This window comes from Eutrigla gurnardus, assembly GCF_963514095.1.
Source record: "Eutrigla gurnardus genome assembly, chromosome: 1".
Taxonomy (NCBI): Eukaryota; Metazoa; Chordata; class Actinopteri; order Perciformes; family Triglidae; genus Eutrigla; species Eutrigla gurnardus.
Genome location: NC_139915.1, coordinates 32,745,751 through 32,757,836, shown reverse-complemented (window position 1 = coordinate 32,757,836; position 12,086 = coordinate 32,745,751). Strand labels below are relative to the sequence as shown.

Below are 12,086 nucleotides of genomic sequence, written 5' to 3'. Positions count from 1 at the left end.
ACCAGCATCAGCCCAGCTTCTCTGTTTGGGTTCTTGTTTATTTCGCCAGAATGTCGGGTTCCTTTTTGCTTTCCCTCACATTGTTTGCTGCATTGAGATATAATAATAAAGAATACTCACACAGCCTCGTGAGGTCAAAAGGGTCAAATTTCCTGTGAAATGGCAGCAATTCAGAATCATCCGCCTGTACGGCACCGGTGGGAAGGAGCTTATTTATGAAAATAATACATAAGAGAGACAAAACCGGTTTGACAGCATTTTAATTCTACCATAAATTACACGATCATTATGCAAGTCAACAAAGTCCTCAGTTTGTTGTAGGAACATTTATTTTTTCTTCCATGATGCTACTTACGTATTTTCACTCTCTTATACTTCGACTGTTATACGCTTTTCTTGACTTTGGAAAATTATATTTTAAATTGACAGACATTTTACGTGTATAATTCATGCCACAATTCATATGTATGCTCTATTTAATAAAAATAAGGTCCCATAGCGGTCCATCAGGTGGGGTGGGTGGCTTCCAGGAAAAGGTTTCTGGACTGAGTCGATCAGATTCAGGATTTAGAAAGAAGTAGTTCTAGTTTTTATGTTAATACAACGAAGAAAAGCCGTAATGCAGCATTCCCCCCAGGGATGTCGCCGCAGACACCCAGCTCTGTCTGTTGTGTTAACAGACATGTATTCAAATGAAAACTCTTCATTTGAATACATGCCGTGTGTGTGTGTGTGTGTGTGTGTGTGTGTGTGTGTGTGTGTATGTGTGTGTGTGTGTGTGTATGTGTGGTAACCCAGTGTTGCAGCTTCCTGGTCGGGTGGAGTCGGAGGCCTCGTGGGACCTGGAGGCAGCAGGTTGCTCCGTCTTGGTTGCCTCAGTTGCTCTTGCAGATTGCAGCTGTTTAATCCAACGTTTTTGTTGCCTCTGTGAAATAAAAACCTGAAGTTAACCCCTGTGTGTGTTTATTGTTTATTTGCTGGAAACAGAGTAAGCAATAATCCGTTCTTTACTCATCCCAGCATTCTTTCCGCCCACGTTTAACTTAGTTTCTTATTTATGACTTATGATGTGATTATTGTTGTTATTATCATTATTCCTTTATTTGTAAAGCAGCATTCATACTCAAGGCAATTCAAAGTGCTCTACAGAGGAAATACATGAACATTAGTGTGATTTGAGAAGAATAAAAACACGGAGGAGACGTAGTGAGCCGTCTTTTAAATGTAGGAGGAAGCTGCAGTAAACAATGTTTTTGATTTAAATGAGCTGATAGTTTCTGCTCCTCAGGTGTTCGGGGCGTTTCTTCCACAGGTGAGGAGACCAGGAAACAAATGCTGCTCGCCCCTGATTAACCCTGCGTTAACTGGTCCCAGATCACCTGAGGGGTCTGATGAAGATTTATAACCAACAATTAACTCTGACATGTATTTGGACCCCGAGACCATTCGGTCCCTTCTAGACTGGTAACGGGATTTTAAAATCCACCAGACAATGCAGAGATATGAGGAAGGTGTGATGTGGTCTTGGTTCTGGTCTGGACTCTGTTAGCAGAGTTCTGCCTGAGTGACTCTTTTACCTGTAAAGACAGAATGTAATGATCTAACACTGAAAATAAAGATTTTCCATGACTTGTTTGACAGATAACCTTTAATTATTGATATGTTTTTATGATGTTTTTAATGATGTTTTTTTTAAGGTGGTAATGGGCTGTTTTAATAAAACTCTTTATGTGGCTCTTTATCTGTGAAATTCAGGACTGAGTCCATAACTATGATTTCTGACTTATCATTATTATCATTATTATTATTATTATTATCATCATCATGACTATTATGATTATCATTATTATTATAATTATTATCATCGTCGTCATCACTATTATTATCACTATTGTGATCATCATCATTCTCCATATTATCATCATCATTACTATTATGATTATTATTATCATCGTCATTATCATAATTATTATGATGATTATCAATATTATTATCATCATCATTATTATTATAAATATTTTTAATTATTATTTTTATTATAAATATTATTATTCTAATTATTATTTGTATCAATATTATTATTACTTCTATTATTTTAAGCCCAAACATGATGTTTTGACACCTAACTCAGTGGTTTTGTTGTTTGTTACCATGTTTGCATCGTTGTATTAACTGTGTAACTAAGTGTCGCCGGGGGATCCGACCACAATAAGAACACGTTGCCGTTAGCAACTCCATCCTGCACACTGCCCCTTTAATAGGCTGAGCTGTGGAAAATAAAAGCTGTCAGGGGTATGTGATGACAATATTACTTCTTCTTTTTTTTTTTTTGGACACTTTAATGAAAAACACATTTTGATTATAAACCACCCAGCAGCTGTGGACAGTTTGCATTTGTATTTATTACAACACGCAGCGATTTATTCATCAGATGCTGCTTTTTTAAATCACCGGCTGAATCAGAGTTGCATTTAAATCACTTTTTGTGTGTGTGTGTGTGTGTGTGTGGGGGGGGGGGTTATATTGACAGCGGGGGCTGACGTCTCAACAAAAAGATGATTCTTCTGTGACGTGTGATAGCTTTGCTCGCCACTAGATGTCGCCCTTTCTGCTGTTTTGACAGAGCGGTGACAGTCACATGTGCATCCATGTAGAGGGAGAGAGAGAGAGAGAGAGAGAGAGAGAGAGAGAGAGAGAGAGAGAGAGAGAGAGAGAGGGAGGGAGTCTGGAGAGAAACAACTTTGGAAGTTTTTGTCGTACACTGAGGGAAGAGGAGGGAACACCGGGAGAGTAGAGAGTGAAATTAGTGAGCGGTAAGTCATTTTCACATTTGTCTTTACTTCCGAAACGCGTCACCTGACTCTGAATCCCTCTTCTCTCCACTTCCCACCTTTAAATTCTCTCCTCCAGCTGTGACCCAGATGTCAGCCGGGCGTTTCTAGAGATTTAACGCTGATAAATGGAGGCTTTTGCTGGTTGACTTTGTCTAATGAGAAGGGACGAACTGGATCCCGCCTCCCATTTATCTTTCTGGTGAATTAGTGAATGAATGTTGTTGATTTTAAGGGCGGGACTACATTTATCACACTCCAGCTTGCCCTGTAGGATTTGTTCATAATAACCAAAAAAACACCGTCCAGTGTGTTTGTTTTTGTTGTTTCTTTTAAGCTTGTAAATTGTTGTCAACACAATCAGTGTGTTGTGGTGATGTGTGAGGATGAAGCTCTCTGATTGGCCAGAGGAATGCCCCCCCCTCCGCTCCCGGGTCTCGATGAAAGACAGAAATAAACTTGTGGAGAAGAACAACATTTCAGAATACCGGCCATTCCTCAAGCTTACTCCCTCCCTTGTTTTTTGAAGGTTTTTTTAAACCTTTTTCTGGAGCGGTTACAGGAAATCAGGCCCGGCCGACTTCTCAGAGGCGTGACTGGCAGGAGGACCTCACTGCCATACAATGTGCCCTTATGCCGGGTTAGAAAGGTCTTAAACTCTCCCGGATGAAGCGGCTCCGTCGAACATGCGGCACATTAAACATGAATCTAATGAAGGCAGCGCGGCGGTATTGAAGGGGAATCTGTCCTAGAGCACAGTTCAGATAGGAGATGTTGCCTTGTGTTGTTGTTGTCTTAAAAACCTAAACGGCAGCTTTCGGCTTCAAACTCTCAGAATGAAACACTTCGCTGGTTATCTCAACAGACGTAGAGATGCCACTTTACGAGCCGCCGTCAGAAACCACAATAGACCAGAATGCAATGCAGCTGCAAGAAGTGAGTAAGAAGCAGATTTGGAAAACTCTCCCCTCCAGCTGCGCTTTCCTCAAAGAACTTGTATCGATTATATACATTATATATTTATTAAGTTGCTGCCATTGATTTTGCTCTAAAAACATATAAATATTGAATGTTAACATCCTTCCTTTGGAAGTCCCAGACCTCCACGCTGCTGCTCTTTTATCAAAATAAAGATTATAATGGACTTATCTCTAACTAATGCCGTCTAACACAACAGACATTACAATAAATCCTGCCTTAATAAATGTTGCAACTCCAACCCTCAGAAATGACCATAAATTAGAATCAGGCCGTCTCTGAACATTATCATCGCCTCGAAGGAGCTTATTTTAGTATCAGACTGCCATCGTTTATTACACTGGCAGTGATTTAGTGATCGACAGCCATAATCACTGGACTCATTCATAACTAAATCAGCCTCTTAAATATGAGGACTCGCTTGTTTTCTTCTAATTAACTGAACTCGCTTGTGATTCTTGACGACTGGTCGAACAACAGTAAATCTGACTCAGCATTTTTATTCAACAGTAAACCTGTAAATAAGGATGCACCAATCCGACGTTTTCACTTCCATCGGCCGACGAATGCCAAGTCAATAGTGTTGCTCTTTTTTTAATTAAAATAAAAAATCTGTAGCTGCCTCTCTCTGCAGGAGCTCATTAACTAATCAGACTATATCAACCATCAGGGAGAACACGTTAGATCAATGTAGATCTTTTATTATGACATGGATGGGAAAAAATGATATATATTAATCTGCATTGTAATGTGAATTTGGGAAATGGGATTTTTTAATTTATTATCAAACTCAGAGATTAATTAGTAATCAAAGTGCAGTGTGTAGGATTTGGCGCCATCTAGTGGTGTGTTTGCAGATTACAAACAACTGAAACTTCTCCCGTGTGCCTAAAAACGATGTCTCTTTTGTTTTCACAAAGTTTCAACCAAGTTTCAAAACAAAATCCATAAAGTATTATAAAACTTTACAGCTGCTTTTTTTTAATAAAATGATAATGTGGGTCGCAGCCATCGAAGTAGGTTCTTCCAGCAAAAAAACGGAATCAAACTCCTGAACGTCACACGTTGATGAATGAAACAGTACTAAACTCCTGAAGGCCACATTTTTCTCCCTTTATAAATACGCTCCCTCCCGGTCTAAATATACCCGATGACTGCTGCTGGTGAAATCTCCGGCTGCTCCGCGGTGACGGTCAGGCATATTTCCTGGATGTGCAGGCTGAGACAGTGAGGAGGAGGAGGAGGCAGCTTCCTCTCTCCTCACACGTCGTCAGCTCCAGTGTGGCCGAACTGACGACTCTGGCAGCCGCCCACTCAGCCTCCAATCACCGGTTCCCGATCGGCCTTGAGAGCCTCGTATCGGTGTCATATCACCGGTTCCCGATCGGCCTTTAGAGCTTCGTAGGGGCGTCCAATCACCGGTTCCCGATCGGCCTTGAGAGCCTCGTATCGGTGTCCAATCACCGATTCCCGATCGGCCTTTTGAGCCTCGTACGGGCGTCCAATCACCGGTTCCCGATCGGCCTTGAGAGCCTCGTATCGGTGTCATATCACCGGTTCCTGATCGGCCTTTAGAGCTTCGTAGGGGCGTCCAATCACCGATTCCCGATCGGCCTTGAGAGCCTCGTATCGGTGTCCAATCACCGGTTCCCGATCGGCCTTTTGAGCCTCGTACGGGCGTCCAATCACTGGTTCCCGAACGGCCTTGAGAGCCTCGTACGGGCGTCCAGCCACCTGGATGTTAGCAGCGAACATAAGTTTCTTTTAGGGAGAGGAGGTGTCGAGTGTTTTCTTGAGCCCTCGTCTAGGTGTGGCGACCCTCCGGATAATTACCCATGAACACTGGCTCCACTGAGGCTGGAGACCACAAGGCTGCTTTGTGCTGCAGGTGCGTGGAACTGGAAGTGGAACTGCTTTAAATTCACACAATCTTTCTCCGCTCTGCTCTCGCTGCCGGTCTCCCCTTGGGTTTGGTGTATTTCACGGCTGCAGTGCTTCCAGCCTCGTGTTCTCGTGGCCCACTTTTCTCTCCAGGAGATGAGATATGTCGAATACATGCACGTTTCTTCACCTTTTTTTTATGATTGTGATGTTCGCTGCTGCCCCGGTAGAAGGGATCGCATGAATACTGGGGTTGAGAAATGCATCTAATGTTTAAGCAAAAGAAGTACAAATACTTTGTTGCTGTGCTTAAGCAGAATTTTCAGGTATCTTGTACTTTTACTCAAGTATTTATTTGAGTACTCTTGAGTATTTTGAGTAAAAACAAATATCTGTACTTTCTACTCCTCACATTTTTTCCACACTCGTACTTTAGTTTTAATGCATTTAAGGGGAATCATCGATTATTAATTAGCCTTGCTAAAAATACAGCCAGTATGAATATCCTATAGGGATACTTTTTACTTTGAGTACATTTCAGAACCTGCACTTTTACACGTTTACACTTCAGTAAAGAAGCTGACTCAATACTTCTGTTTGAACACCAGTATCTGTAGTTCTACTTGAGTAGAGATCATCTGTACTTTGACACCTCCGGATATGAGATACTACAGAGTTAAAATTAATAATTTGACCGACGTGCCCCTTATTGGATAAGATACTGGGAGATTACGCTGCAATGGGTGTGCTGGGTCAAACGAGGCGGCAGGAAACAGAAATATAAAACAATAACGTTGATTAAAAGTCTGACACCCGTGGGCGTCGGAATGATGCTGGTGTTTGTTTTAAGAACTCAGCCACCAACATTTAAAAAAGTAAGCGTTACAGAAAGGCCTGCACGGATGCAAAGACAGTAAAGTTGATGGTGACGGATGTTATTCACCGTTCACCCCCGGATAAGCGGGTAGCTATCAATCAAACGCGGCGTCTCCGCTACTCAAAGGTGCGTTCGGCCCGTTGATGTCTGAGCTTCGCCCTGCAGAGTGATGCATGTGCAGCGTTTGACAGTCGAAGGCCGTTTTCACATCCGTCAGCCGGAGGAGGAAAGTTCCTCTCTGCTCACTTCAAGTCTCCGCTTAAAAAAACCTCACAGCTAACGAGAGACTTTAAAAGACATCTTTGAAATGAACAAAGTTCGCAGATATTGGAATTTTTAAATTACATTTTCAGAATTAATACAGCTTAATTGTGTGGAAAAACACATGAAACAACTATTAATGTGATGAAGGCAGTATTTAATACCTCCTTCTTTTTGCTGTTAACGTAATAACAACGGTATCACCTTAAAGCAGAGCAGTGGAACGACTTATTCCCCATCCGTCCGCTAATTAGGCGTAGCTTAGCATAAAGATGGGAGACGGAGGGAGACGGGGCTCTGAACCTCTAAAGCTCGCTAATTAAAAATGGAATATCTTGTTTTGTTCAGCAAGCGAAACAAAAGACAATTTGTGGATTTTATGCTACTCCGCTAAGCCTTCGGAGTTACCATGGAGACGGAGCGAAACGCAACAATCGGCGCCAAGGCCTGAAAAGCCGACAGAATGCCTGTAGCTAACTGAAAATGTTAGAACGTGTAAAAGGATTATTTAAGTCCTTTTGTCTACCGGGGCGTAACGAATAACTAAAATGATGACGGGCTGGGACAAGCTAGCTGTTAGCGACCTGATGTTAGCTTTGTGTTAGCATTTAACCGTCATTAGCTGCAAACTGTCAAAATGCTTTCGCTCAACCTGAAGAAATATAGTTAAATAACTGACATTTGGACAAAAAACATTTAACACATTTAACACATTGAAACATATATAAACTACATATACAGGGTTGTCCATGAAATGGGAATAATTTGCAAATGTCTGGTCTTTTATAGCGACAAACAAACGATGTGATGCCAGAATTAATTCCACCTGGGTCATTGTGACACATAATGTAAATCATGGATCAAATGGGTCAAAAGTGATTATTGATGCATTTAAATAGGAATAAACAGAGGATTGTGTCCAAAATATTATGGGCAACTGTCTGCATGTATATATATATATATATATATATATATATAGCTAGCTATAGGCGACAGATTTGCCCTCAACGATGACAAAGAGGAAATAAAAACAGAGTGTGTTTGACAGCCAAAGTCACAGCAGTGATAATTTGCACTCAGCTGGAAACACTCGACATCTCACACACACACACACACACACACACACACACACACACACACACACACACACACACACACACTCACACACACGGATGTTGTTGTATTTTCCGCTTGTCCTCCCAGGACGCCACCGGCACGGCCCCTAACAGTCTGAAGGGTCTATTCTGTCCCCTCTGTTAGTGAAAACCACCGCCATGTAACCACAACCACACCGTCTCACTGCGCCTCCCAGTCTCACGCCCACTTGAACACAGAAAGAAAAGCCTCATCACAGCCTCCTGCATGTCTCACTGCCAGCAGTCACGTCGTCCTCCCAGCTGACAGGCTTTACATTCTAGTTACTTCTCTCCTTTAGAAGCCTTGGGCTGGTTTTTTCTGGTTTGTGTAAGTGATGAGAATAGCAGCAGGCGTTTACATTCTGTATATAGCTGCTTCCTTTCAGACGCCGTGGTGGTGAAACTGCGGACTAGCCCTTTACATGACGTGTAATTTAGCATTTTTGGAAATAAGCGTCTTCTGCTTTCCTTTCACCAAATGTTCTCTCTCCACTACATCCGCTGATCTGAATAGATTCAGTGTGACTCCGTGGAGGTTGCTGCTATCGTCTCCGAGTTCAAATGATTGTCATGACTTTAAAATGACGTGCGACCGCCAACTAGACGCCTTCAGAAAGCTCCCAGACCCCCACGATGAGCGCCACGCTGAAATCAAACTTGTTGACGTGAAAAATGTAACGCCGCTTTCATTCTTTTTGTGGTTCGCCCCATTGAAACGTGGCTGGAATGATGTTGCAGCTCCTCAGATGTGCGTTCGGATGCTTGGCACATCTGGATTCTGTTCTTTAAACGGTTGGGTTTTAAGAGTGCAGTGTTTCCTCCGGCTCAATGGGGAGCCTTTGTGAACAGCTATCTTCAAGTCACTGCCGAGACTTTGAATGAGATTCAAGACATGTGTATTTCTTTTTGTGGCTCAGCCACTCGAAGCGACTCCTTTCCGTATTAAGGCCTCCTTCTCGTGCACTTTTGAAAATTGGAAAGCTCCAACGTGGTAGTTTGCTTTCCCTGAATAAAAAACAGCTGACATTTTTGACAGATGTATTTAAAATGAGTGCACTGCTTTCTCCAATCACAGCCTGTATAGTAAACACCTAACATTTACTGTCGGCATGGTTACTGACGGGACACTTTTAAAGCCTTTCACACATCGTTCCTGATAAATTACTGGAATAATCTATGATTACTGCGTCTTTCATCAATAAACTAAGTCAGAATCCATTTTCGCGACCGCTTCCTGTGCCACCTGTGAGACTCGGGTTTGATCCCCAACTGAAGTACGTCGTAATTCAAGAAAATAAATGGCTTTTTCCATTCATGAAGCGCTGAATGAAGAGGGGAACCGAAAATGATCCTATTGAGCCTAGAACAGATTTTGTGGGATGGATGAATTCCACTGAGCTGGATTCCCTGTGAATATCAAGACACACATCGGCTGGTTTACTACAGTGGGACGAACCCAAAAACAAACCAGTTTGCTGTGATGAAATTGCAGTAAACAGATAAAAAGGATGCAAGAAGCAACTACATAATAACGACGATCAGTTTGGGTCGATTGGAGCTAGGCTATGCTAACATTGTAGCTGCTCCATCAATACAATAACATCATCTAGACCAGGGGTTCCCAAAGCGGTGGGTCGCGAGATTCCACTGGGGGATCATTTTCATTACTTTAACTGAGATATTCTTCTGGTAAAATTAAAAAGACTCTCTGGTTCTGGTCTCTGGACTAATGTGAGGTTCTATTGTAGACCTCTGGGAGACCACAGACCGCTACGATAGGAGGACAATCTCAACAAAGATAGGCTTTCGCGTCACAGCGTCATCGAAATTTGCCTCATTCCATGAATTTGCGTCTATTCGCGTTAACTTTGTATGCAATAGCGCCGTGCGAATAATTAGCTTTGCATTGGCGTGAACATATTTCAAGACCGGCCGTCTACATATTCCCAATCAGGATAACAAATCATAGAAGAAGAAATTACTTAGCTTTTCGACATTGATGCCTTGTGGTAAAAAGAAAAAAAGAGTAAACACTCATGATGTTGTCATGATGGACCGACCATCCAGGAGGAAAAGCCGGAGCAGCAAGGTGAGAAATTAAACAACTGGAAGTCAGCGAACCTGAGTTTAATTGCTCATTAAAATCTGAAAAGTGTGTTTTTTATATCAACGGTGGCTAATGAAACGTGTTTAGCTCGTTGCGTTACTGTAAGCCCAACTGTTGTGGTTCAAGCTCACCGCTCTCACCAGAGAGGTTTTCCCACCGCCGGCAGCAGTTTTCAGTCAGGAAGCTCTAAACCCACCAGTCCAGTACCGACTCAGCAGCAAACAGCAGACACACACAGCTGGAGGCCAGCTGGTCCACACGGCACAACGCTAAAGACATCTTCCCCTTAAAACCCATCAAAGGAGGGGAATATTGGACTAAATCTAAATTGATTTTTTTATGGCTTTTTGGATTATTATGGGTGCAAGCGCTTTAACTGCAAATGAACCACAAAAAAGGTTAGGACTCCTTTTTTAATAAACAACTTGGTAATGAATAACTTTTTAGAGCCAGTATCTCGTGGTAATATTTCTGTACTTCAGTCATTTAAACTCTCAGTTCTGTAATATGAGAGAAGACCAATGACTGCATTGTTTATCACACAAGGAGGATATTTAAGGATGGGACAATACAGGATCATATTGCAAAGTGAAAAATAAAGCCTGATTTAAAAAGAAAAAAAAAACATTTATATAATGTACTTATGCTGGTAGTCCTTATGATTTATGATCTCCTTATTAAAAAATATTATTACATTATAATAACTAAAAACATGTAAAGTAATTTCAGTACAATTTAGTGCCATTTTAAGAGTTTAAACACATTTTGATGATTATCAGGATAATATCATGAATCACAATTATGTTGGGCATGATAATAGTGACATGATATTTCTCCTAGTTGAAAAGATAAAAGGTTCAGTTATTCTTATTGTGGTCTTTTTTCAAGCTCATACATTTGAGAACAAATGGAAGACTAAGATGAAACACTAAGAACACACTGTTTCCTGATGATGCCACCTGCTGTGCTCCTTAAAACCTTTGTGTTGTTCTGTTCTCTCCGAGCCTCGCTGTCATTTATCGGATCATACATCGTCATTCATGCCGTGGCTTGTTTTTAAGCATTTGGAGCGAACACAAAGCCGACGAGTTATTTCAAGTTTGTAGAGAATCGGGGAAAAAAAACCCATTTAAGGCAAATTGGATGCACCCAAATCTGATTTGAAGTGAACAGTCTCAAAAACATTTCAGCTCTCCATTTTTAATTCATTTGTCAACAACTAAGTGCAAAAAAGGGACACATTGAACATTTATGAGGTAGAGTGTGGATCACAAACAAAGGAGAAGTTAAAGTGTTGAATCCTTCAGAAGTCGTCAGTGAAGAAACGAAGCAATGAATACTTAACTTTAAAATCCTCATTGCTAGTCTGAATCTTTTTAGGCTTTCATTTTTTTTTTTATCACAACAGCTGTGAGCAGTACTTTTCTCATCCAATTATACCCCCAATCATCTAACAGGGGCCGACGTCACACACCATTAGCCCCCGTTAGCGGTAAGTCTTCTGCTGCTGTAACCGACCGCCACATAGAGGCCCTTTGTAATGTCTGCTGCATCCTGGTCAAACACACACTCACAGCACAAACACACACACTTTATGTTTATCATCATGTAGACATGGCGTTACTGAAGGGGCCCACTGGACACGGGGCCCAAGATTTCAGAGGAGCATCTGTTTGAAGGGACTGATGCAAAACGAGTAAACAGCTAACATCCAAAAAAACAGACTAAATACAACCACAAGAGAGATGCAAGACAACTACAAAACAACAACAGACACAAAACGACCAATAACAAAGAGATGTAACATGACTACAAAGAGAATGAGATGACCACAGAGACACACAACAACCACAAAGAGAGACACAACAACCACAAAGAGACACAAAACAACCACAAAGAGACACAAAATGACTACAAAGAGACACAAAACAACCACAAAGAGAGACACAACAACCACAAAGAGAGACACAACAACCACAAAGAGACACAAAACAACCACAAAGAGACACAAAACA

General features: G+C 41.6%; 1 protein-coding gene and 1 long non-coding RNA gene across 2 annotated transcripts in view; one reads left to right on the top strand and one right to left on the bottom strand.

Moving 5' to 3' along the window:
• Nucleotides 1-126: 126 nt before the first annotated feature.
• Nucleotides 127-12,086, bottom strand: part of LOC311012922 — a 131,561-nt gene continuing 119,601 nt past the window's right edge. Inside the window, exon 5 of the long non-coding RNA XR_014597083.1 lies at nucleotides 127-925. This is a non-coding gene — a long non-coding RNA (uncharacterized lncRNA). The remainder of the gene's footprint in view (nucleotides 926-12,086) is intronic.
• tspan4a (tetraspanin 4a) overlaps nucleotides 2,755-12,086 on the top strand; it is a 126,622-nt gene continuing 117,290 nt past the window's right edge. Inside the window, exon 1 of the mRNA XM_084008719.1 lies at nucleotides 2,755-2,813. The gene's annotated coding sequence lies outside the window, so the exon portion shown is untranslated. The remainder of the gene's footprint in view (nucleotides 2,814-12,086) is intronic.